The sequence below is a fragment of the Lipotes vexillifer genome, unplaced genomic scaffold (assembly GCF_000442215.2).
Source record: "Lipotes vexillifer unplaced genomic scaffold, Lipotes_vexillifer_v1.1 scaffold40, whole genome shotgun sequence".
NCBI lineage: Eukaryota > Metazoa > Chordata > Mammalia > Artiodactyla > Lipotidae > Lipotes > Lipotes vexillifer.
This window is the reverse complement of record NW_006771578.1, coordinates 5,210,836-5,237,290: the sequence shown is the minus strand read 5'-3', so window position 1 is coordinate 5,237,290 and position 26,455 is coordinate 5,210,836.

Below are 26,455 nucleotides of genomic sequence, written 5' to 3'. Positions count from 1 at the left end.
GATCTATCTCCCGGCAGCCTCAGCAGCCAGCTTTTCCCAAGGGCTGATCTTGGAGGGTGGGAGGTGCTCACACACCTGTATCCACCAGTTTCCCCGGCCCTGCCAAGTCTCCCCTTCTCAGCCGCCCATCCTCACCCAGGTGCTCCTTCCTCTGTTTCTCCATTTCAGACTTAACTCTGATGCTTCATTTCTGGTTCTCGGAGGACTGAGGTTGCTTAGTCCAGGTGACCCAAAGGCACGGGTGACAGGAAGACGGCCGGTGCTTTAGACACCTCACAATAGCAAGATGACTTGGCTAGGCCGCACCATGGGATACCACATATACCTTGTGGGTTGTGGAGATCTGGGGCAGCTTAAAATGTGAACGAGCTGTTGTGAAGCAAGAAGAAACTTGGAAAATATTCTCAGCACTGGGTGTTGGATGGGCCACAGACGTCAAGCAAGCCCTTGTCCAAACCTGACAGAGAGAGAGAGAGAGAGACAGAGAGAGAGAGAGAGAGAGAGACAGAGAGACAGAGAGAGAGAGGGCATTTCATCAGACTGGCTGCTTTTCCTCCACTCACCATCCTCCCAGCATAACCACAGCTCAGCCCAAACCACCTGCATCATGACCAGGGAGAGCGGGGGAATATCGTGGCGGGCTGTATACATGACCTTGCTTTAGAATGAAAGTTCTTGCCTGTCCCTTGGGTGAGGCTCAAATGTTAGCATGTTTCAACCTTTGAAATTCCACAGAGGTCATGTCCACAGGTCTTGGTGCCCACAAGCCAAACACCCCCATATGAGCTGGATGGTGTGTGCCAGATGACTCATTTGTCCTGCGGTGCTCAGAACCTGGTCTGGGCCTGGCGCACAGCAGACATTTGAAGGAGGAATGCTCCAGCCGTGCAAGAACAATAGCAAAATGGCAAGGCCATTGGCCAGACAATTGTTATCGGGTTCCTGCCTTGTGCCTGGCACCGGGCTAAGACAGTGAACAAAAACAGACCATAGTGACACCTTACAGCCCAGAGGGGAAGGTGGGCAGTAGGCGATCATCACACAGTGTAGTTTTTCATGGTGGGTCAAGTCTGGTACGGGCAAGGGGTGTTAGGGAAGGCTCCGAGGACGGGACTTTTGAGATGAGTAATGAAGTGGGAATTAACTGGGTTGAGAGTGGGGTCCGAGTTTTTCCTGCAGCTTCTGTGAAGTCTCTGAGGTGGGAAGAAGTATGATTCATTTCCATTCCTTGTGGCTGGAACACAGACAGAGGGAGGGAGAGTGGGGCGGGATGCCATCAGAAGGTGGGGACCGTACGTACCTGGAATGGTGTAGAAGGCCAGGGGTTAGGAGCTGGGCCTTTAGCCGTTCTGTTGTGGAGGCCTTCTTGTGCAGGGCTGGACTGCTTGCTCTCACTACAGCCCCTGTCTCCTTGTAAAGAGGCCTGAGAGTTGATTTGTAAAATCACCTGCCCCCCGGTGATTCTTCTGTGCTCTCAAGTTTTAGAACCGTGGATTTAATAAACCTAAGGCTGCAAAGTTAACATAATTGAGTGAATTAATTCCTCTTAGACTCCATCAATGGGACAGTGGCGCACCATCTCCAGGCGGGTGGGGCTGTAGCCTCCTGGACTGAGCTGAGGGCAGTTCTCTACACAGAGGGTTGGCCTGAGCCATTAGTAGTCCACACTCACCGCACAGGGGATGGGTGCATCCTCTCACCGCCTAAGCTGATTTCAACCCCACATTATAGGGTCAGATGGAGTCGTCTTTTCTTTCATATTCCATACTCCTATCCCTGAGGAAAGGAGGGACCCCTTCCTTTGTGGGACCACAACACTCACTCAAGGTGGTCCTGTCATCCCTCAGGAAGGGACCTTGGTGGTTTCTGAGAACTGCCCTGGGACAGGTCAGGATCTGGGTTTCTGTGAGGGAAGAATTTCAGTGCAGCAGGAAAGTAGATCATCCCAGGGAGACCTAGGGCTCCCAGCACATGGTACACACTGAAGAGAGCCCAGTGCCTCCACCCAGGGCCAGGGAAACACCAGGATGGGGAGACAGGGCCTTGGGCTCTAGTATGGGCCCTCCGTTATTTTTTCCTAACATCTTTATTAAAGTATAACCGCTTTACAATGGTGTGTTAGTTTCTGCCGTATAACAAAGTGAAACAGCTATATGTATACATATATCCCCATATCCCCTCTCTCTTGTGTCTCCCTCCCATCCTCCCTATCCCACCCCTCTAGGTGGTCACAAAGTGCCAAGCTGATCTCCCTGTGCTATGCAGCTGCTTGCCACTAGCTATCTATTTTATGTTTGGTAGTATATATATGTCAGTGCCACTCTCTCACTTCGTCCCATCTTACCCTTCCCTCTTCCTGTGTCCTCAAGACCATTCTCCACGTCTGTGTCTTTATACCTGTCCTGCCCCTAGGTTCATCAGAGCCATTTTTCTTAGATTCCATATATATGTGTTAGCATACGATATTTGTTTTTCTGTTTTTTTCTTTCTGACTTACTTCACTCTGTATGACATACTCTAGGTCCATCCACCTCACTCCAAATAACTCAGTTTCCTTTCTTTTTATGGCTGAGTAATATTCCATTGTATATATGTGCCACATCTTCTTTATCCATTCATCTGTCAGTGGACACTTAGGTTGCTTCCATGCCCTTGACTCTTTTTGAATTATGGTTTTCTCAGGGTATATGCAGAGTAGTGGAATTGCTGGGTTGTATGGTAGTTCTGTTTTAGTTTTTTAAGGAACCTCCATATTGTTCTCCATGGTGGCTGTATCAATTTACATTCCCACCAACAGTGCAAGAGGGTTCCCTGTTCTCCACACCCTCTCCAGCATTTATTGTTTGTAGACTTTTTGATGATGGCCATTCTGACTGGTATGAGGTGATACCTCTTGTAGCTTTGATTTGCATTTCTCTAATGATTAGTGATGCTGAGCATTCTTTCATGTGTTTGTTGGCAATCTGTATATATTCTTTGGAGAAATGTCTATTTAGGTCTTCCAACCATTTTAGGATTGGGTTTTTGTTTTTTTGATATTGAGCTACATGAGCTGCTTGTATATTTTGGAGATTAATTCTTTGTCAGTTACTTCAGTTGCAAATATTTTCTCCTATTCTGAGGGTTGTCTCTTCGTCTTGTTTATGGTTTCCTTTGCTGTGCAAAACTTTTAAGTTTCATTAGGTCCCATTTGTTTATTTTTGTTTTATTTCCATTTCTCTAGGAGGTGGATCAAAAAGGATCTTGCTGTGATTTACATCAGAGTGTTCTCCCTATGTTTTCCTCTAAGAGTTTTAAAGTGTCTGGCCTTACATTTAGGTCTTTAATCCATATTGAGCTTATATTTATGTATGGTGTTAGGAAGTGTTCTAATTTCATTCTTTTATATGTAGCTGTCCAGTTTTCCCAGCACCATTATTGAAGAGGTTGTCTTCTCTGCATTGTATATTCTGGCCTCCTTTATCAAAGACAAGGTGACCATATGTGTGTGGATTTATCTCTGGGCTTTCTATCCTATTCCATTGATCGATATTTCTGTTTTGTGCCAGTACCATACTGTCTTGATTACTGTAGCTTTGTAGTATAGTTTGAAGTCTGGGAGCCTGATTGCCCCAGATCCATTTTTCTTTCTCAAGATTGATTTGGCTATTCAGGGTCTTTTGTGTCTCCATACAAACTGTGAATTTTTTTTTGCTCTAGTTCTGTGAAAAATGCCACTGGTAGTTTGATAGGGATTGCATTGAATCTGTAGATTGCTTTGGGTAGTAGAGTCATTTTCACAACGTGATTCTTCCAATCCAAGAACATGGTATATCTCTCCATCTGTTGGTATCATCTTTAATTTCTTTCATCAGTGTCTTATAGTTTTCTGCATACAGGTCTTTTGTCTTCTTAGGTAGGTTTATTCCTAGGTATTTTATTCTTTATGTTGCAGTGGTAAAAGGGAGTGTTTCCTTAATTTCTCTTTCAGACTTTTCATCATTAGTGTATAGGAATGCCAGAGATTTCTGTGCATTAATTTTGTATCCTGCTACTTTACCAAATTCTTTGATTAGCTCCAGTAGTTTTCTGGTAGCATCTTTAGGATTCTCTTTGTATAGTATCACATCATCTGCAAACAGTGACAGTTTCACTTCTTTTCCGATTTGGATTCCTTTTGTTTCTTTTTAGTCTCTGTTTGCTGTGGCTAAACTTCCAAAACTATGTTGAGTAATAGTGGTGAGAGTGGGCAACCTTGTCTTCTTACTGATCTTAGAGGAAATGGTTTCAGTTTTTCACCATTGAGAATGATGTTGGCTGAGGGTTTGTCACATATGGCCTTTATTATGTTGAGGTAGGTTCCCTCTATGCCTACTTCTGAAGAGTTGTTATCATAAATGTGTGCTGAATTTTATCAAAAGCTCTTTCTGCATCTATTGAGATGATTATATGGTTTTTCTCCTTCATTTTGTTAATATGGTGTATGACATTGATTGATTTGTGTATACTGAAGAATCCTTGCATTCCTGGGATAAACCCCACTTGATCATGGTGTATGGTCCTTTTAATATGCTGTTGGATTCTGTTTGCTAGTATTTTGTTGAGGACTTTTGCATCTATGTTCATCAGTGATATTGGCCTGTAGTTTTCATTTTTGTGACATCTTTGTCTGGTTTTGGTATCAGGGTGATGGTGGCCTCATAGAATGAGTTTGGGGTGCTCCTCCCTTTGTTATGTTTTGGAAGAGTTTGAGCAGGATAGGTGTTAGGTCTTCTCTAAATGTTTGCTAGAATTCGCCTGTGAAGCCATCTGGTCCTGGGCTTTTGTTTGTTGGAAGATTTTTAATCATGGATTCAATTTCAGTGCTTGTGATTTGTCTGTTTTTATTTTCTATTTCTTCCTAGTTCAGTCTCAGAAGGTTGTGCTTTTCTAAGAATTTGTCCATTTCTTCCAGGTTGTCCATTTTATTGGCATATGGTTGCTTGTAGTAATCTCTCATGATCCTTTGTATTTCTGCAGTGTCAGTTGTCACGTCTCCTTTTTCGTTTATAATTCAGTTGATTTGAGTCTTCTGCCTTTTTTCTTGATGAGTCTGGCTAACGGTTTATCATTTTTGTTTATCTTCTCAAAGAACCAGCTTTCAGTTTTATTGATCTTTGCTATCATTTCCTTCATTTATTTTTCATTTATTTCTGATCTGATATTTATGATTTCTTTCCTTCTGCTAACTTTGAGTGTTTTTTGTTCTTTTTTCTCTGATTGCTTTAGGTATAAGATTAGGTTGTTTATTTGAGATTTTTCTTGTTTCTTGAGGTAGGATTGTATTGCTATAAACTTCCCTCGTAGAAGTGTTTTGCTGCACCCCATAGGTTTTGGGCCATTGTGTTTTCATTGGCATTTGTTTCTAGGTATTTTTTTATTTCCTCTTTGATTTCCTTTTTGATCTCTTGGTTATTAAATAGCGTATTGTTTAGCCCCTGTGTATTTGTATTTTTTACAATTTTTTTTCCTGTAATTGATATCTAGAGTCATAGAGTTGTGGTCAGAAAAGATGCCTGATGCTATTTCAATTTTCTTAAATTTACCAAGGCTTGATTTGTGACCCAAGATATATGGTTTATCCTGGAGAATGTTCATGAGCACTTGAGAAGAAAGTGTATTCTGTTGTTTTTGAATGGAATGTCCTATAAATATCAATTAAGTCCATCTTGTGTAATGTGTCATTTAAAGGTTGTGTTTCCTTATTTATTTTCATTTTGGATGATCTGTCCATTGGTGAAAGTGTGGTGTTAAAGTTCCCTACTATGACTGTGTTATTGTCGATTTTCCCTTTTATGGCTGTTAGCATTTGCCTTATGTACTGAGGTGCTCCAATGTTAGGTGCATAAATATGTACAATTGTGATATCTTCTTCTTGGATTGATCCCTTGATCATTATTTAGTGTCCTTCTTTCTCTCTTGTATAGTCTTTATTTTAAAGTCTATTTTGTCTAATATGAGAATTGTTACTCCAGCTTTCTTCTGAATTTCATTTACATGGAATATCTTTTTCCATCCCCTCATTTTCAGTCTGTATTTGTCCCTAGGTCAGTAGTGGGTGTTTTGTAGACAGCATATATATGGGTCTTGTTTTCTTATTCATTTAGCCAGTCTATTTCTTTTGGTTGAAGCATTTAATCTATTTACATTTAAGGTAATTATCGATATGTATGTTCCTATTCCCATTTTCTTAATTGTTTTGGGTTTGTTATTGTAGGTCTTTTCCTTCTCATGTTTTTCCTGCCTAGAGAAGTTCCTTTAGCATTTGTTGTAAAGCTGGTTTGGTGGTGCTGAATTCTCTTAGCTTTTGCTTGTCTGTAACAGTTTTAATTTCTCCATCAAATCTGAATGAGATCCTTGCTGGGTAGAGTAATCTTGGTTGTAGGTTTTCCCCTTTCATCACTTTAAATATGTCCTGCCACTCCCTTCTGGCTTGCAGAGTTTCTGCTGAAAGATCAGCTGTTAACCTTATGGGGATTCGCTTGTATGTTATTTGTTGCTTTCCTCTTGCTGCTTTTAATAATTTTTCTTTGTATTTAATTTTTGATAGTTTTGTTAATATGTGTCTTGGTGTGTTTCTCCTTCGATATATCCTGTATGGGACTCTCTGAACTTCCTGGAGTTGGGTGACTATTTCCTTTCCCATGTTCGGGAAGTTTTCAACTATAATCTCTTCAAATATTTTTTCAGACCCTTTTTTTTTCTCTTCTGCTTCTGAGACCCCTATAATTTGAATGTTGGTGCCTTTATTGTTGTCCCAGAGGTCTCTGAGACTGTCTGCAAGTCTTTTCATTCTTTTTTCTTTATTCAGCTCTGCAGCAGTTATTTCCACTATCTTATCTTCCAGGTCACTTATCCGTTCTTCTGCCTCAGTTATTCTGCTACTGATTACTTCTAGAGAATTTTTAATTTCATTTATTGTGTTGTTCATCATTGTATGTTTGCTCTTTAGTTGTCTATGTCCTTGTTAAATGTTTCTTGTATTTTCTCCAATCTAATTCCAAGATTTGGATCATCTTTACTATCATTACTCTGAATTCTTTTTCAGGTAGGCTACCTAGTTCCTCTTTATTTGTTTGGCCTGGTGGGTTTTTACCTTGCTCCTTCATCTGCTGTGTATTTCTATGTCTTCTCATTTTGCTTAACTTACCATGTTTAGGGTCTCCTTTGTGCAGGCTGCAGGTTCGTAGTTCCCATTGTTTCTGGTGTCTGCCCCCAGTGAGTGAGGTTGGTTCAGTGGCTTGTGTAGGTTTCCTGGTGCAGGGGACTGGTACCTGTGTTCTGGTGGGTGGGGCTGGATCTTGTCTTTCTGGTGGGCAGGGCCTCATCCTGTGGTGTGTTTTGGGGTGTCTGTGAACTTAGTATGAATTTAGGCAGGGTCTCTGCTAATGGGTGGGTTTGTGTTCCTGTCTTGCTACTCATTTGTCATGGGGTGTCCAGCACTGGTGCTTACTGGCCATTGAGTGGAGCTGCGTCTTAGCCTTGAGACAGAGATCTCTGGGGGAGCTCTTGCCAATTGCTATTATTTGGGGCCAGGAGGTCTCTTGTGGTCCAATGTCCTGGACTCGGATCTCTCACCTCAGATGCTCAGGCCTGACACCGGGCCAGAGCACCAAGAACCTGTCAGCCACACGACCAGGTACATGTGGAGTTTCTTGCCTTTTGGGAAGTCTGAGGTCTTCTGCCAGCATTCAGTAGGTGTTCTGTAGGAACTGTTCCACGTGTAGATGTATTTTTGATGTATTGGTGGGAAGGAAGTTGATCTCCACGTATTACTCCCCCGCCCTCTTGAAGCACTGCTTGCCGTCCTGGGAGGGTGGCTTTCCCTTTCCCATCGCACTGGTTCCAGAGTTCTGGGCCCTCTTATTAACCCCCTGGGTGATCCCTTCATCACAGGACTTGCCATGCTATCTCCTCTGTTGTTGCTGGCAGTTTTCATTTTCTGTGTCATTTTGGTTGGCTGGCTGTGCTTTCTTGAAGCAGTACACTTCTGGGCTCCATGGAAAAGCATCCCATGGTTGCTTAGTGGTGCTGCCATGGCTGATGGAGAAGTTCACGTCTAATAATTATATCCTTGACTGCATGGTCTTGAAGATCTCTTTCAGCTCAGGCCTACAGAGAATTCTCCATGAAAAGTTCCCAGACTTGGTCCAAACACTTTCTTCTTCCCTTTCTTTCAGCTCAGGAAGTTTTTTGGTTTTGTTTTTTCTTTTGTATTCAGGCCCATGGGCAGAAATAAAATACTGTCTAGTGATAGTTATGTTTTTATTTGGATATATTATTGATAGACCATTTTCTTATCTAACCACTTGACTCCTTATATAGATGATAAGCTCCTTAAGGACAAGTTCTCTGGTTGCCCTGTGTTCCCTAGCCCTAGGAGAAATTCCTACCCTAATAATCTTTAATGTAACCCTGTTGAAGAAGATATGGAAAGCCCTCTGATTTGATTTAGTTTTATCTGACTGTGGTTAATTGTGAAGCACTTGGCTTCGATTGGTCCTGGCCTGCAAACTTGATTTATAATTTGGACAGTTATGATGGACGCTGTTGGTACCCTGCCAAGCTCCCCTTCACCAGGCAGATACTAACCCTAACCCATCCCCCCCAGCACTGCAAGTATTTGCTGCCCATGGATCACAGCTGCTGTTCTCCAGGGAATTGCCCTCAGCTGAAAGGGAACCACCCTGTCCAGGAGATCACACCAGAGACTGTCTACCAAAGACTGACGGACTCTGGTTTGGGGGTGCGGGTGTACAAAAGCCTGACCCCCTTGACTCAAGGAGGGACTGGCCTTGCTCCGTGGGATCAGGCTGAAGCTGGGCTCCAGCTGGGACCACAGCTTGCTTGGCTCTTCTCCTGCCCTCTGTGTTTCCCTCACTCCCCTCCTGCTGAGAGCACAACCCAGTAAAGACCCCATCTCGGGGCTCTGCTTCTAGGGCGCGTGAGCCAAGACAACAATGATGTTTGCATTTTATTCTAATTTGATTCAATTTCATCCATCAGGGGAAAAAAAAAGATTTATTCAGTTAGCCTCCTGTGTTGCTAGTTCTGGGCCGGGGTCCGTGGAAGATTTAATGAAAAGGCCTTGTCGACCCACATATGGGCCTTTCAGCAGCATCTCATTTTAGACAACTTGTACCATAGTATCTCTTCATTCTGGAGATGATCCAGGAAGTTCAATGTTTCTGAATCTTCCAAACTGAACCTCCCAGGGAGCCTCCTCTGTGTGGATCTCGCTCCCAAATTCTTATGTTACCCTACTTATTTCCCCTAATATGGTCACATTTTTGCATTTTCTGAGTTATAAATTAGGACTTATGGTAAAAATGGAACAGAACATTTTGAATCTGGACTTTCCAGGCAAATCCAGGGTGTGCTGTCATGATGACTTCTGTTCCTTAGCATGGATAAGCCATTGATGAGTGGGCTTAGGTGGGCATCCCCTAAAGAAGTGATGGGTGTCCAGTTCGGGGGGAAGGACCATGGGGCTGATTTCTCGGGGAGCTGGGTCCTTTGTGTCCCACTATCCGCAGGATCTAAAACCAGATTGCCTGTACTGAAGTTACAAGCTAGAAGAAAAATGGGTTTGGAGCGTGACAGTAGTGATGGCATGGGAGCCACCCTCAAGGAGGCTGTGTTAGATATTCAATCAGGGCCAGTTGCTTAACCTTTTTGAGCTTTGGTTTCCTCATCTGTGAAAATGAGCATGATGATAGTACCTAACTCAGTGGATAGTTGGGAAGATGAAATGTGATAATGTATGCAAATTATTGTACAGGAAACACCTAGGAAATGTTTCCCATTATTATAAGGCACACCCAGATATGTTGAACTATCAGTGCTGCCACTTGGTAAAGGCCGCCCTGATGATTCTGGGAGCTTTGTTTGCCACCCATTTCTTATCATGGTCCATGTGAGGTTTGAACATGGAAATCTCAGATCTTGGGAAAACCTCAATACTATATATCAGACCATCACTACTGGCCTTTCCAAGGCTAGGCATGTCTTAGATGGTATAAGTAGGAATGGATAGAGGTGGGGAGCACCCCCAACCCAACTCAGGACCATAGACCTAGGAGCAGTCAGGTTTAGAAGATATAAAGGGCCAGGGAAGGAGTGAAGATTGGCACCTTGGGGTAACCAATGGGGTCACACAGATCTGGGCCCAGATCCCAGCTCCATTCCTCTCACTAGCTCTGTAAACTTTGACAACTCACATACATTTTCTGAGACACAGTTTTCTACTCTAAGATGGGGTAACATGGACCCTGCAGATAAGAATCTGTGCTGTTGTAAATAAGATGCTTGATGTATAGGAGGTCCTCAGTAGTCAGCCACTGCTATATTTCTGAGTCAAACTTTCTAAACTGGGCCATATACCTCCCTGTCCAGCCCCACACACTGCTGACAAAGCCCTTGATTCTGAATGACAAGCCTTGAGGTTCCTTCTATCCTGGGTTGGAGGATGAGGACCCAGCTTACAGAGAATGGGGCTTCTTTTGGTGTCTCTGAAGCCAGTTCAGCCCAAGTGGCCCACTGCTCTGGGGTTCAAATTGCTGACAGTCCTAGGATTCCCTGTGCATTCCCCAGTGGCCGGCCCAGGAGAGAAACGGCACAGTGGAATGTGGGCAGACATTCAGCCCTGCTCTCCTGCCCTGAGGTCTGCAGCAGCTGCTCTCCAGTTAAGCATCCTGGTTCAAACGGGGCCACTGACCTTCCGTGCACCTACATAAATATACTTCTCCAGGAATGCTGAGGACTTCACACAGGGCTCACGTGGCTTCCCTTGGGGCTTTTGAGTTACAGAGTCTTTCTATGATCCCACAGTGGCAGCACTGGGTTCTGGGGCATTGGCTATGCCCTCAGAGCTGGGAGGGCACACGGCGTTTCTCCATCAGTTGAACTATGGCGGGCTGTGGGGGAAGCTTCCTCATCAGGGAGTGGGTTACCCTCTGAAGGGTTGTCATGACATTGTCCTTTCCAACTTGCTTCTTCACACTTAATACCCTGAGGCCCTTTCCCCTGGTATGAGATGGCTTACACGAAGGGTTGGAAAATTATGGGCCATGGGCCAAATGTGGCCCACCACCTGGTTTTGTAAATAAATTATTAGAACACGGTGGTGCCCATTTGTTTACATATTGACTATTGTTGCTTTTCTGCTATGACAGGAGAGCAGTCACAATAGATGCCATATGGCTGTAAAACGGTCTAGCTCTTTACAGAAAGTTTGCCTACCTCTTCCCTATACCATCTAGGCAGAGATGTACCAGATGACTTGCTGGGACTTGGGTAGGGAGGGGATTGGTTCAGGGAGAGACTGAGCCAGAGCTTCCCTTCTGACAAGAAGCCCCTTCTCCTGGGAAACATCATAAACATCTGGCAGAGGCACCCCTAAGGCTGCAGAACCCAGGTTGTCCAAGGCATGTTCTGCAGACCCCTAGTCCTGTAAGATGCCCCCAGACAGAAGGTTTAGAGGTCAGAGATGTTTGAGAAACACATTCCTTAACCTCCTCTTTTTTAAAAAATAAATTTATTTATTTTATTTATTTACTTCTGGCTGTGTTGGGTCTTTGTTGCTGCATGTGGGCTTTCTCTAGTGGTCAGCGGGGGCTACTATTCATTGCGTTGCGCATGCTTCTCATTGCGGTGGCTTCTTTTGTTGTGAAGCACAGGCCCTAGAGCATGTGGGCTTCAGTAGGTGTGGCACGCGGGCTCAGTAGTTGTGGCTCGTGGGCTTAGCTGCTCCGCAGCATGTGGGATCTTCCCAGACCAGGGCTCGAACCCATGTCCCCTGCATTGGCAGGCGGATTCTTAACCACTGTGCCAACAGGGAAGTCCCTTAACCTCCTCTTGAAGAGGTATAATGAATTCTAGTATATGAAAGGCTCTGAGAGATCCTATGGGTGAAAAATCCATTTACTTTGTTTCACAATATTTCTCTAATGGAAACTGGTCACAGAATGTTTTTCTACATGTGTACCCCAATCATAGCCCATAGAATCTAGAAACAGATTTGGGAAATAATGGTCTAAGAGAAAAAGTCAGTTTCATGGATTTGAGAAATTATTTGTTAATTCCAACCTCCTCTCACCTAGTTCTAGCAAAGGGTGGAAAAACCATTGATGCAGCCTTTACTGGCACTAAACCACCTCTGTGGGTGTTTCAGAATCTGGAGTGCCCAGAGTTCTCTTTTCTTCTCTTGATGACTTTTGGGGCAGCGAGACATGTTGTACAGGAGTGAGAGAGGGACATACACACTGGCATTATGGTTGGTGAGGCTGGATGGCAGAGAGAGTTCATTCTGCATCTGAGATCATTTGGGACCTTCTTGCTCCTTATCTCCCCTGAACTGGGCCAACGTCGGCACCAGCCACAGGGGAGAAGCCTCATACTCCCAGCTGTGGAGAAGGTTGGGCATCGGAAGGGCAGGCAGCCCCACCAGAGAGCCCAGAGCACAGCTTGAGCCACGCACATGCACAACCCTTCTTGGCCATCTTTCCCAGCTCACAAGTTGGCAGGAGTGACTAGGAATGGAGAAGGGATATACATGTCTATGTGGTACTTCTGGCCAGAGTTTGGGGTTGGACAATTCCTACTTTGGGCCAAGCATACGAGAGTCCCTCAAGGAGCTTACAGTCTAGTGGGAGAGGAAGACTCATAAGCCATCATAGCACTCCATCCTGATTGCCAGACCTTGATGTGTGATGCTCTCCTGGAGGCCTCTTTAAGATCCTGAGTCAGTGAAAGAAGAAGCCAGACACAGCCACAAGAGAGTGGGACTAAGGTGGGAAAGTGAAAGGAACATATGAAACATTTAAACAAGGGCTAGAGAAGGAATTTAGGTTCAGTTCACCACTGTGGACTGAGACCTTGTCTCTTAGGAGATTAGATGTAAGATACAGGTTTATGCAATGGAACACAAACAAACAACAAATCCGCAAAGCAGAATTAAACCCACTCAGAAAATGAACAAAACACCTAACAAGTAATTCTAAAAATCTGAATGAAGCAGAATCCTGTTTGTCTGGATCAGAATAACAAGACTTTTTAAAAGGAAAACAATTAAGTGATGCACAGGCTGTGGGAGCTTGGCCCTGTCCCACTCCACTGATGGAAGTGAATGACATTTCTGCAACATTTCTGTATGCCGCATGAGGCTTCAAACTGTCGCTACCTTTTGACCAGATGGTGTCATTTCTAGAAATCTGTCTAAGGGAATGATCAGAAGTGGAGAAGAAAAAGCTTTCTGAACAGAGATGTTCGTGAAATACAGTTTATAATATTGAAACATTGGAAGCCATCTAAACGTTCAGCAATGGGGGAAATAGATTGACCCCTCACACAATGGAATATTTTACAGAATGTAAAATGATGTTTACAAAGGTGTTAGTGACATGAAATTCTTTTGACATAGCATTAAGTGAAAAATGCAGAACTGTAGAGAATTACCTTCACCATTTACCTATATGTATGATGTGATAGATAACAAATGTTAAAAATACATATTTATGCATGGTGGGATTATGAGTAATTTTAAGGTTTTTTTCTTTTACGTAGTTTCCAAATTTTCTACGTTGATCATACACCATGTTTTGCATATTTGAAGCATATTTGAGCAACTTCTTTAGCATCCCAGAGAAGGGAAAGAACATTGGCCTGGAGTAATTGGGAGACGTTTCCTGAAAGAGATGAGAGTTGAGAAGGGCTCTCTGTAAAATGCCCAGCACCGCTGCATGAGATAGATCAGGTGGGTTTACTCTTCCCACTTGACATCTGGGGAGCCTGAGACCTGTGGGTACGTGCATAGCTCAAGGCCACTCCTGGCATTAGCAGTCAGGATGAGAACCCACCTCCCAATTCCAGGCACGTGGGTTTTTCACTAGGCCCAGCTGCCTGGCAACGGGAGGAGCCTGTGGGCATCTGCTCGTTATCTCTCAGCCCTCACCCTCTGATTGTTTATCTGGAGTGGATTGTTTATCTGGTGTGACTCTGAGGAAGTGAGCCTGGGACGCCTGTCCCTGGCTGGGCTGCCTTAATCGCTTACATCTCTGAATCACGAGGGCACTGCTTGGAGCTGACAGCATTTGGGAGTGCACTCCTCCAGGTTCATGGAGACTAAGTCACAGTGAAGCAGCGCAGTGAGCACAGAACAGGTAACGTGCTCCTCCTGTCAGCAGTGCCTCAAGCTAGGGAGACGCCGCAGCCCTGGGGTGCCATCCAAAAGCAGCTATCGTTTGAGCAGCACTTGATCAGAATGTGCATTCTGGGTTCTTTGCAGGTTTCCTGGGGGAAAGCAGCAGCAGAGTCTGGTACCAGGAAGCAGAATGTGGAGTGAAACAGCCCACAGGAAAACAGTGGGTGACTGGGTGTGAAGGACCGGAACTTCGGTGTCAGAAAGACTTGGGTTTGAGTCTTGCCATAGCCTCCTCCCAGATGAGATTCCTTGATTAGGTCACTGAATCTGAGCCTCAATTTTCCTCATCTGTCATGTGGGCATGATGATACCAGCCTCACAGGGAGAATTAAACAATCGGACAACGATGCTCCATAAATGTGATACTATGACTAGTGACAATGATGACTTTAAAATAAACTTTACTACTTACCTTTAAATATGATTGGGTAATATTTCATTGAATTCTAAACACATTGTAACCAAATGATGCAATATGGATCATGGAGGACCAGTTTGGAGCAATTGGAGCTGTTTGTCTGAGAGACTGTGAGAAGGTTGAGTCCGTTGTAGTGCTGGGAGGAGGACAGCGATGCTATGTGGAGGGCTTTGCAAGTCCAAGGGCAGACTCTGCTGCGGGCCCCACAGCTTGGTCAACATTGAGAGAACTGGGAAGTGATCTGAGTTCAGCTTGGGTTGAGTCCTTGCTGCAGGAGGGAGACAGACCCCTTGGCCCCTTCACTCTGCCCCCGGGCCACACCACTCCATCCACATGCCTCTGCTCACTTCATTCCCAGCCTGGAGAGGCTTCTCAAACTCTCTGAGTCCCACTATCCTTCCAGATTTGCTCCAGTCTTCTTTTCCTGCTCCCACCCCTGCCTCTCCATCCAGGAGTCACCAAGTGTGTCATCGTGGTTTTGTCCAGTCTCTGCCACTATCACTGTACCTTGTCTGAGGGGCTGTAAAGAGGAGTGGGAAAAGTGGTGGGACCAGACAGAACCTGACAGTCTCTGCTACGTATTGGTTCCATGGCCAAGGGCAGGTTCTACAACTGCTCTGAATATCAGTTGCATTATATGAAAATGTGAATCATAATTATAATTACCAACTTTTGAGCACTTATTATGTGCCAGGCACTGTGCAGAGAGCTAGAAAGACATTAGTTTTTTAAGTCTCTGTGCATATGAAGTGGGCAGTAGCATGCTGGTAAGTGATTAACAATTGGCTGTCTAAAAAAGAGCAAGCCTTATGATCCAGCAATCCCACTCCTAGGCATATATTGGAGAAAATCCTAACTTGAAAAGATACATGCACCCTAATGTTCTTAGCAGCATACAATAACCAAGACATGGAAGCAACCTAAGTGTCCATCGACAGATGAATGGATAAAAATGCAATGTTACTCAGCCATGAAAAAGGAATGAAATAATGCCATTTGCAGCAACATGGATGGACCTAGAGATTATCATACTAAGTAAAATAAGTCAGTCAGAGAACGACAAATATCATATGATATCACTTATACGTGGAATCTAAACTATGATGCAAATGAGCTCATTTACAAAACAGACACAAAAACAAACTTACAGTAACCAAAGGGGGAAGGGGAGGAGAGGGATAAATTAGGAGTTTGCAATTAACATATACACACCACTATATAGAAAATAGACAACCAACAAGAACCTATTGTAGAGCACAGGGAACTATACTCAATGTCTTATAATAACCTATAATGGAAAAGAATCTGAAAAATACTAGATTTATATATATAATATATATGTAACTGAATCACTTTGCTGTACACCTGAAAGTAACAAAACATTGTAAATCAACTGTACTTCAATTTAAAAAAGACAAAAAAATGTGAAAAGAATAAACTAAAAGCAATCCTTGATGTGCAGTTTGCCAATTACTGTGGTGTAAATTTTCTCACCATGGTTAATTTCAACCCGCCAACTTGTAGTCGCTGAACCGAGAGCTGGGAAGAAAGGTGCACAATCAGATCCCGTAAACTATGAGAGCCGGTTTCTAGCGTACCTTGGGAGGTAGGGAAGTGCCATCACCCTGGCTCTATGGGCAAGGAAACTGAGTCTCAGAGGCTCCAGTGACCTGCCTAAGTTCCCCAAGGTGGTAAAGGCAGAGCAGGAGCTCTAACTCGGGCTGTCTACCTCCATAGCCTGTGTTCTTTCTGCTTCACTCAACCGTAGCACTGTTACAGGACCAAGTATACCGAGGGCACTTTTGACGCAGCATGGCACCCAGTGCACACAGTAGGTGTTCAGAACTGATGGTTGTGGTTGAACTCATTGTCAGTAAGCACATTTGAAAAATGCTGTCTCAGTTAAACAATGACCTCTGCAGCTGCCAGAGGACAGTTTGGTACTTCACACTAACACAAAGTTTCATAAACACATTTAAGCTGGTCCATGTCTGTAAGAAAAGGAATGGTCAGAAATCGTCTGGTCACTGTGGAAGTGACAGAGGAGGAGAGAGCACGTGCTCCCTTGGTGGTCATCTGCAGAGACAGAAGCTTCCAGAGAATCTGTGTGATTACCCCTTGGTCATTTAAAGAAGGTCTCTCCCTAATCCAAGTACATGTGCATGCACACACATACACCCATACTCCCGGATGCTATGGAGTCAGGAGTGCTGATTGCATTATGAAGAGGAGTATCAATATGGGTATGCTTTGGGTATCACTGAGGGAAATACTAGGAAACCATGTGTTTCCTCATACGGAGGCATAGGTGGAGGGACACAGCTTCCTTTGGGGTTGGGCCTGGAGGTGGGATCCTCCCAAGGGCACAGCTTCATCGTGGAGATCAATCTTAGGACACATGGCTCTGAGTCTCAGAGCCCAAGCAATGGTAAGAAGAACAAAACACACCAGATACTTATCCCGTGAATCATCTGCTTTAACCCTCCTGGCAACGTGGTGATGTAGGAGCGATGTTATCTCCCTACTTCATGGCTGAGCAGACTAAAGCTTAGGGAGGTTAAATAACTTTCTCCAGGTCAGGCACTTGGCTAAGGATTTAATAAGTACAACATCTCATTTGATTGACTCAGCCCTTCATGCAGCTGGTGCTACTGGTTTTCCATTTGATAGAAACGGGGGCTCAGAGATATTAAGTAAATGACTCAGGGACACAGGGCTAATAGTGATGGAGTGAATGGGCACATGGATGCCCTTGACTGTGGAGTCTGTACCCATAATGACTACCCTGTGGGCTCCCTTGGAAAATCTGAGATGGTTGAGCCCACCCAAGTCCTGGCCTCCAGCTTGCCTTCAGGAAGCAGCTCTGGCCCTGCACCCCAGCATTCAGCCCATGTGTGACCTCTACAGGAGAAATGTGTTCTTATTCCTTGACGTTAGACCTGCAAATGCCTCCTCACTGCTTTCAGGAACTGCACTGGTTGCTTCTCTCTGTCTCTCCAAAGGAGACCAAGTGGATAAGGACCATCCCTTCTTGGTTGGAAGTGTTGTTCCAGCCTGGCTAGAGGAAGGCTGTGCATTTCTTTGGTCTCTGGACACTTTCACTCAGGCGACCTTGTTTTGTACTAGACCTGCAACGATCAACTCTGCTCCCCCAGCCCCTGTTGTTGGTCGGTGACCAGGGCTTTGGGGAGTGAGAAAAATGGGCAGTGCTTTGCCCAAGAGAAAGGTGGCCCTTCTGTTCTCATGGCCACTGCCCTGGTTCAAACCCAGCTATCTCTCCCCCAGGACTGGCTCCATAGTTTACAGCACCCACTGCTAAATGAAAATGCAGGGCCCCTTGTTCAAGCGTTATTAAGAATTTTGAGACGGGGACAGCAGAGCAGTAAACCAAGCGTGGTCCTTTCTAAGTGCGGGGCCCTGTGTGACTGCACAGGCCACACACCCACGAAGCCAGCGCTGCTCTCACCTGGGCTATGGCAACGGCCTCCTAACTGGTCTTCCTGCCCTGGCTCTCTTGTCTCATCTTCAAACCATTCTCCATGCTGCAGCCAGTGACTTTCCTTGATGGCAACTCCACGTAACTCTATGCACTGATTCATAGCTGTACAGATTGAAAGCCAAGGTGAACACAGCAGGTACCCCAGAACTCTTCCCTCTAGACCCGTGTTTCTCATCCTCAGCGCTATTGACTCGTAGGGCCAAGTAACTGTTTGCTGTGGGAGGTTGTCCAATGCACTGTAGGATATTTAGCAACATCTAAATATCTAAATATCTAGATATGTTGCCTCTACCTGCCAGATGCCAACAGCAGCCCCTTCCCTTCCCTTGCGTATCATGACAATCAAAAATGTCTCCAGACATCACTGAAGGTCTTGGGGTAAGGGAGGGGGAGCAAAATTATCCCCAGTGAGAACAACTGCTCTAGGCCCAGAGGTACCACGGCGGGGCAGAGCCCACGGGATGCACGGGCAGTAGGTGAGGAAGGAGCCACACACCATTAGGTCCTAAAGGTCTCCATTCAGGCTGTGTTTGGCTCTGGGGGGATTTTGAAGGGGCATGGTTGTCCCTCCTGACCTCTCTAACCTCTTCCATGATACCTAAACACACCCAGGTAAACATCAGATCCAAGTCACTAAAACTTTAAAAAACATCTGTTTCAGCTTTCAGCTTATGTCATTCTTTGCGTATTTTAAGGGATTTTAGCGATTTCCCAGATAAGGCCAATCGCCTGTGTTATAGATGAGGAAACCAAGTCCCAGGGAAGCACAGTGATCTGCCCAACACAGTGGATTTCTGGTGCTTTTGCTGGCCTAGTTCCCATTCCCCTTTTATAAGGTAGCATTGCTATGAATGAGACCTTCCTGCTTTGGGGGTTATCACGTGACCCCAAACTGGCCCGTCAGAATTAGTCCTGGAATTTGTGCTGAAATTCTCAGGAGCGGGGCCCCTCTTATCTTCCAGGGCTGCTGGACTCATAGGATGGAAGCTTGGGGTCCTTGGGGGGTCACTTGGCAGGGAGTCTGAGTGAACGGCAGCATGGAGAAAGGCTTTGCTGTGGGATGGGAGCCTGGGGCCTGCAGGCCTGGGTTGAGCTCCTGAGTCTGGCTGGGTCTGCAGGCAGACGTACCACTGGATTTTGCCATTTTGTGAGCCCATAAAGTCCTTTTTGTACTTCAGGCAGTTTGAGTTGGATTCCTGACACTTGTATCCAAATGGATGGTGACACCAAAGGCCCATGTCCAGCCTTCCCATGACTCCAAGTTCAGGGCTTATTTACAGCAAGATGCTGCTCATGAAGCCTTCTCTGCAAAAGCTTCGATGGTGCCGACTTTCTGATGATCCCAGGAATCAGCCCCTGCCCCTGGCAAGGGTCACAATGAGATAAAACTCTGGTGGCACATACTTACCACGGCCGCTGTGAGGTTTCTATACTACTCGTTAATGCATTCTAAGGGAACATCTATCCAGAGACACAGCAAGGAGTAGGCCTCATGAATCTTTTAAACTGACTTGAAAGAAAGGCTTTGATTTTTCCAAATCCAGAGTAGAAAGGGTAGCTTCTCTGTTTCAAAAATATTTATCTTTTAAGCATCTTCAGGACCAGAGTTCATCAAGTGAATCTTTCTTTTAGCCATTAAAGTGAACTGTTAGAAGCAGTCAGAAAGGAGGTCTATTTCTCTTTCATTTTGCTACCCCATGGCCCCAGCTTCTTCAATGGGGTCCCTTTGCGGTGAACCCAGACTGCTCTGGCCAGCCCTCTGGGTTTTGCATACTCTGGTCTGGTCTCAGAGCAGCTGCTCTATAGTGGGGGAGACAAAGAGTAAATAGGAAATTGAAATATAGGGGGCTAAGTGTGCCATAGAGGGGAGCATGGGGGCTGTGTGGGTATGTGGTGGGGTGCCCAGTCCAGCCTGGGGATCAAGGAAGACTTCCTGGCAGAGGTGACAGCTTACTTGAGTCTTGGAAGATGATAGGGATTACGTAGCTGGAAAAGAGGAGGAATCATTCCAGGCAAAAGAAATGAATATGTGTCCGGCGGGAGTGGGGAAGGAGAGCTTTGTTTATTCAGCCCCTTACTGAAAATTCCCCACGTCCAACACCTTTGGAGCCCAGTGATGTCTACATCTTTGAAACGGACTCAGGCAAGCAGGGGTTATAGCCTCAGGCCCTGGTCAGAAATAGTAGGGCACAGTCTTAAAACAAGTCTGATGGGGGTGAGCGTGCAGGCAAAATGGACAGGTGACAGCTGGCGGTGCGGACGAGTGGCAGGTGATTCATTTGTTACCGCTGCCAGCCCACATTTGTCACTGTTTACTGTGAGCCAGGCCCTGGCTGGGCCCTGGGGACACAGAGACCCTGCCTCCGAGGAATTCACAGACCAGATGAGGGAACAGATGAGGCTGGTACTGTATGATGGGGGCTCTGGAGTTGCCGACACCTTATGATGGTATCTCTGCCTCTGGTAGAGATAGCACAAGGGGTTTGGGAGCCCCAAAGAGAGCAGCCTCATCTTCCTGGAGAAGTCCCAGAAGCCTTCCCGGATGAAGTGGCATCTATGTGGAGTCCTGAAAGACAAACAGAAATCAGTCAAAGAAGATTATACAGAGGGAGACTTACCAGGCGGAGTGGGTTCAGAGGGTGAAATCCTGGAGGGGAGAGAAAAATCATGCCTTCAGGAAACTGAAAATGGCTCAGTGTAGCCAGAGGGCAGGATTCTGGGGCAACAGGGGGTGGCAAGATGTGCCACTCAGTAGTAGCCTGGGGCAGATCATGAAGGACAGTGTGAGGCAGAGGAGGAGAAAGGAATGAGAAATGTTACACAGGTGGGATCAGCAGGACGAGGCGTGGGGAGGCGGGTGTGGGAGGGACAGCGGAGCCAGAGCGCTGTGCTTGGTAACCAGGAGGGGGACCCAGGAGGAGCGAGTCTGGGGAAGAGCTGGTGAATTCCGTTTACCACGTTGAGCTGCGAAGCCTGCGGGCTATCCCACGTTGTGGCTGGAAATGTGGCCCTGCAACTCCGTGGGGCAGCTGGGGTGGAGGGACAGGTGTGTGAGTCGTGGGTGAAGCTGTGGGGTCAGCTGTGTCCACAGTGGGTAGAGGACAGGGGAGGGGGTCTCAGAGGAGAGCACTGCCGGGCTGGAAGCAGATCCCTGGGCACTAGCGAGAGTCTAGGACCGGCCAGAGAGGACCAACCGGAGAGTAGGAGAGAGAGAGGAGGAACCAGGAGCAGGGGCACAGAGGGCCAAGGAGGGAGTGGTCTCCAGTGTCCACAACTACAGAGAAAGGGGCCATGGGGCCCACGTGAGGGAGCACACTTCTGCTCGCCAGACAGGCTGGCACTAGAGGGTCTGAGTCAGGTAGAGGGGACCTAGGTCATAACATGGGGCTTGGTCATAGTGGGGAGCCTGGTTCTAAGCATGTGCAAAGGTAGATGATTAGCTGATTTGGAGCTGAGTCACTGTATGACCTAGTGGGGGGGATATGGAATATTTTTTTGGGGGGGTGGTCATTGCTTTTTCACCCTTCGCATTGCACTTCTCTCCCACATCATGGCATCCAGATGCGGTATCCAGGCTCTCGCTACACTTCATCCATTCACTGGATTCAGTACCTCATTCATTCATTGGATAATATGCTTAGAGAGGCCTTAGAACAGTGCCTGGCACATAGTAAGAGCTCGATAAATGTTAGCTCTCTTTTTTCTTTTAATGATTTGTCATTTCGAGTTGCTGATTGTGACAGACCTCCCCAAGGTGACCCCCAGTATTCTCCTGCTTCTAACTAGTAGAATATGTCAAAGGTGATGGGTTACATTAGGTTGGTTAGATTACATTATATAGCAAATGTGTTGGGTTATGCCTCCCCTGGTCACATTATGTTACGTGAGACTCCTTCTTAGCTGGTAGGGTGGTGGCGAGAGAGAGAGACGGAGAGAGACAGAGAGAGAGACAGAGAGAGAGACACGCTGTCCCGCTGGTCATGAGGATGGGATGCTCTACGATGTTAGCTATCTAACCCGGCAGGGACATGCAAGCAGCCTCTAGGAGCTGAGGTCCTCAGTCCTACAATGGCAGGAACTGAATTCTGCCTGACCACATGAGCTTAGTGGAGGACCATGGCTCCAGATGGGAACAGAGCCTGGCTGATGCCTCGATTGCAGGCTGTGAGACCCTGAACAGAGGATCCTTTGAAGCTGTGCCCAGGCTCCCGAGCCACAGACACCGTGAGGTAATGCATGTGTGTTGTTTCAAGTTGCTCAGGTTGTAGTACTTTGTTAATGCAGCAACAGAAAACAAATACATCGATATTCACCCATGTAAAAAACGATTATTAAGTGAACGCCAGCTGGCACAAGGTTAGGTACTGTGTCGGGGAGTAGACACATAAATAAAATAGTGCTCTTTTCAAGGGCTCTCAGTGGGTTCCCAAAGCAAGGGCTTGCCTGTCAGCAGAGGACGAGGGGGTGAGGGAGGACTTCTAGGCAAAGGAAAGAGCTTGTAGCAGGCCCCACAGGCCTGAAGGGGCTGGAGCATCCTGGTTGGTGAGAGCCTCAGTGGAGGAAAACTTGGTACCTAGAGTAGACTGAGTGGGCGTCACGTCTCCTACAGCCTTGGCCGTCGCACCAGGGAAGCTGCAGGAGCGCTCTGAGTAGAGAATAACCACGGGGAGTGGATGTTGGGTGGAGGGTAGGCACACTGGTCTTTGCTGTCGGTGTAAGACCAGCACGGCACTGATGTGCTTCTCCTGGGATGTGAGCTGTCATCTTCTCGGCCTCCCTGGAGCCTGCAGGGCAGGAGGTGGCTCCGGTCAGCTCGAGGTTGGAATACTACCTGTCGGGTTCTCAGAGGACCTTTGGAAGGCCTTTCCTCCCAGAGCTGTGGCTACAGCCAAGACATTCTGGGGTTTCTTTCTCCATCACTGGAGAAAATGCTTTTGCCCTGTGCCACACAAAGGAGGAAGGAGATAATTCAAAGCAACCTAGAGGAGGTGACGGCGGCCCCTCACTCCACAGCAGAGGCCATGAAACCTCGCTGTCTCTCTCCCATCAGCTGTCCAGGAATGCAGACACGAGACATGGGTTTCCAAGCAGGTACACAGTCTAACTTCTGAACTCAACTTTTCTTCTCTACCCAGAGCCTCCCTGCTCAGAAGAAAGCCTGACACTGTGTCTTGTATGCACCACCTCTGATTTCTCCTACAAGGAAGCATTTTACGTTTTTTCAGGACAGGGATGGAGCAGGGGTGGTGCTTCATGCAGGGTGTTTTACTGGAAGGAGGTGAGTGTGGGCTCTGCACTGGGATCAGATGCCTTTCTCCCCGCTCTCCTAGCTGGCAGCTGTGCCTGGCAGTGTCTGGAGGATCAGCCACCCCTGGAATGCACTCAGGAAGTTCTGGGAGAATGGCATGGTCTTGCAGGCCCTGAGACCGACAGACATTGTTATCTTCCTTTGGGAGGCGACTGGCATCGCCTCCCATCTCAGCCTGAGCCTTGGGAATCACAGCCTTGGCGACAGCTGTGTTGCTGTAGATATCCAGAAAATTGAGTGCTTTCTGGTCCTCAATTTAAGAAGTCATTTGCTGGATGGTGCTAACTAAGAACAGTCATTATGCTTGAGAAGGCACCCTTCTGCCTCACTCCTTAATTAAGTGGGTGAGAGAAACAAAAAACCAGGTTTGGGAAGCCTCAGGCTTTGAATGGAAATGTCTAAGAGGGAAGAGACTCTGACATGGTCTGGCTGCAATTTCTCTTACACGTGGCTGAGTGAGGGGAGTGAGTGTGCATGCATATTCAGAGATCTGAATCCTGCATTACCTCCCGGCTGGAATCAAAAGGCAGGGCAGGATGGGAATGGGGAAAGATGTAAGTCAGGAAAGATGTAACTGTAAGTGCTGAATTATGTTCCCTCAAAATTCATGCTGAAGCCCTAACCTCAAGTGTGACTGTATTTGGAGATAGGGCCTTTGAAGGGGCAATTAAGGTTAAGTGGGTTCATAAAAGTGGGGCCCTAATCCCACGGGACTGGTGTCCTAATAATAAGAGGAAAAGACACCAGGGTGTGTGCACACAGAGGAAAGACCCTGTGAGGACGTGGGGAAGATGGTAACCTATGAGCCAAGGAGAGAGGCCTCAGGAGAAACCAAAACGGCCAACATCTTGATCTTGGACTTCCAGCCTCCAGAATTGTGAGAATAGACATTTCTGCTCTTGAAGCACTCAGCCTGTGGTATTTTGTTATGGCAGCTGGAGCTGACTGATACAGGCGGCTCCATCCCCTGAGATCAGAGCAGGCAGAGGGGCAGGAGGGCAAAGTTTAGAGGGTCAGACAGGCCCCAGAGGCCAAGGCCAGTGAGGCGCCCTCACTCTCTCACTCCAGCCAGAGGATGGTGGTAAGGACTTAGGTACCAGGGGTGGAGCTTTGCTGTGATGGACACAGGTTTTTAGAGCTCTGCTTTGCTTGAGGCATCTCTCTCTCTCTCTCTCTCTCTCTCTCTCTCTCTCGGGCTTACCCTCGGCTGCAGTAAGACCTGTTTTTGAAACTACCTTCTCTGGGCACTCTTCTTTGGTTTGGCTGGGTGGGTCAGAGGAGACCAGGGTCCCCTCTGCTTGGGAGTATGCACCTCTCTTTGCCTCCCTGTGGAAATCCAGGGAGGCACCAACTCAAGGGTCACTCATGCAGGGGGCCCTGCAGTACCTGGTTTAGGGCAGTGGCCCCGGCTGGTGCGGAAGTAAGAAGGCCCTGCAGGTCAATACTGGGCTGCGGACCCAGGGAAAGGGGCTCTGAAGCTGCTGTGGTGGCTTTGTGTCAGATCAGCTTAGGCCAGCCTCTAACCCCAGCAAAAGGAATCCTCCTCCATGAGGCTGCCCTCACAGGGCTTGGGGCCGAGCCAGAGGGATGGTGTGATTGGGCTGGAGTAGCCTACCTTCCTAATCCTCAGTGACCTTTGGAAGTGGTGGGCAGCTGGGGGAGGACCCAGGCTGGGGTCCTAGCCATGGCTATTTCTTTCTAACACAGAGCTGGACTCAGGGGTCTGGTGGCGGGCAGGGAGTGTTTCAAACATTCCCTGGGGCTTCTAGGAAGCTTGTCATGTCCAGCGGTCTTTGCTCCATGGCTGAGGCGCTAGTCAAGAAGATGACTGCCCATCTGCCTTAGCAGAGGGCCCCTGAAAGTGACCGGTTTCCTGGCAGGAAGATATTTATGACCTGAGGGCCTGACCTGGATCCACCAACGTTCCTGGATCCTCTGCCCCTCCTTCCCTGACCCCAGGCGTAGCCACTGAAGGCCTCCCTGAGACTGGCCCTCTGACCCCTGCCTGTGCCCCTGGTGGGTCTCCAACTCTGCTTTGGGGGAGGGGAAGAGCACAAGATTAAACACCCTGGCCTGGCCCTGTGGTGGGGCCCGGCCCAAACCCCTGCTCATCTGATATGTGAGCCAACACAAAGTGGTTTGAGAATAGCTTCTATCAGGTAGTGTCCTGACAAATACTGTGAATATGGACATTTTCTTCACTTTGTCTTGTCCTCAGTATGAGGATAATACAGTCTACCCAGGAGATGTAGCAGGGATTAAGCAAGCTGGAGTTGTGGACGGTCTGGAGTCAGCCCCCGGGGCCGATTTAAGCGCTCAAGGGGCAATTCTAGCGTAATTATTAGTAATATGACAGCATCCTCAGTGTTACATGCCTGTTCAGCCCTTCTCTGTTTTCTCATCTCCCTGGTCTTTGTAATCAGCCTCTGCATTAGTTCTCCCTGAATCCACTTACTGCACCCTCACCCCCATGGCATCACCCACACAGAGGGGACAGGTGGGTTGCGGGGGGTTCTAGCCACTGCCCTGTCCCCTGTTCCGCTGCCCACTGCTCTGTGTTCTCCCACTGCATCTTGGAGGGGCTGAGATGATTCCGCCTGATACCCATCCCATCCCTTAAAGACTTGACAGTTTAGATATTTGGGTATGTTCTTTCTGCAGAGAATGTGTGTAAAAAGATTCAGTGTTCTGTTTCAAATTGCATTGCATGGAAAGTTGTTAGGCAGTAATCCGTGCACTGATGAACACAGCATAACTAGTGTGAAGTCTATCAGTGAGTTTCATGCTCCTGAAAAATAGGCTTTTGGTAAGACAATGTAAGTTTTTCAAAAAATTAATAGATATGTATCTGTTGGTGAAGTGTCCTAATGTCTGTGCCTTACTTCATTATCTTAAATTTATTTATATTTCAGGTGTACAGCATTTTAGTTTAGCATCTATACACTACAGAGTGATCACCAGCACAAGTCTAGTTACCATCCATCTCCAGACAGTTGACCCCCATTACTCATT